This window comes from Entamoeba histolytica, genomic scaffold (assembly GCF_000208925.1).
Source record: "Entamoeba histolytica HM-1:IMSS scf_1104750517565 genomic scaffold, whole genome shotgun sequence".
NCBI lineage: Eukaryota > Evosea > Mastigamoebida > Endamoebidae > Entamoeba > Entamoeba histolytica.
The window spans coordinates 515-1,441 of record NW_001915979.1 but is presented as its reverse complement, the minus strand read 5'-3'; the positions used below and the strand labels follow the sequence as shown (position 1 = coordinate 1,441).

The window sequence follows — 927 nt, the reverse complement described above, 5'->3', positions numbered from 1 at the left end:
GATATAAAAGATATAAAAGATATAAAAGATATAAAGGATATAAAAGATATAAAAAGTATAAAAGATATAAAAGATATAAAAAGTATAAAAGATATAAAAAGTATAAAAAGGATATAAGTAAGATATAGATAATAAGTGAGATAAAGAAGAAGTAGTCATATAAAGGCATAAAGGCATAAAGGCATAAAGACATAAATATATAAGAATATAAGAATATAAGAATATAAGAATATAAAGACATAAGAATATAAAGATATAATATATAGATATAAGGTAAAGTGGGTGCTCTCATAGCTCAGTCGGTAGAGCATGGTGCTAATAACGCCAGGGTCGCAGGTTCGAAACCTGCTGAGAGCATTGTTTTTAAACTTAAAGACGTACGTAGAAATATTTTTTGTTTTTTTTTTTTTGTTTTTTATAAATTTTCCTTTTTATTTGTATTTTTTTTGTTCTGTTTTTCTACTTTTTTTTTTTATTTTTTTTTTGTTATATTTTTTTTTTTTTTTTGGAGTTTGAAGGTGGCATGTCTGAAACACCATACACAAACCCTATTACAAATTCATACTTCGACTCTCCCACTTATTATCTGGTTATGACGGGTCTTTGAATTTGGATTGTATTTGGTAATGCTGCAAAGGGTGCAGCAAGAGAATACAGTAGAATATTACATGGATTTAATATAAGAATCTACTGAAGTGTGGGTATGACTAAAAGAAGATTAGTCAAAGGAAGACTAAAAGAAAATTAGTCAAAGTAATATAGTAGTAATAAAATGATTCCTTCTTCCATTCATAAAATAAGAAAAATGAAATTCCTTAAAATTAAGGCAGAAAACAAACAAAGGATTAAAAAGAAGAAATAAGCAGAAGAAGTTTGAAAAAACCTTAATAGGAAAAATAAAGCAAAGAAGTGCTTTCCTCATTTTGC

General features: G+C 26.2%; 1 non-coding gene across 1 annotated transcript, besides 1 other annotated feature; it reads left to right on the top strand.

The window, feature by feature from the left end:
* Positions 1 to 284: 284 nt before the first annotated feature.
* EHI_083000 lies at positions 285 to 357 on the top strand. The gene has a single exon. It is a non-coding gene; the product is annotated as a tRNA-Ile (tRNA).
* A 158-nt stretch (positions 358 to 515) lies between these two features.
* Positions 516 to 927: part of a repeat region that runs on past the window's edge.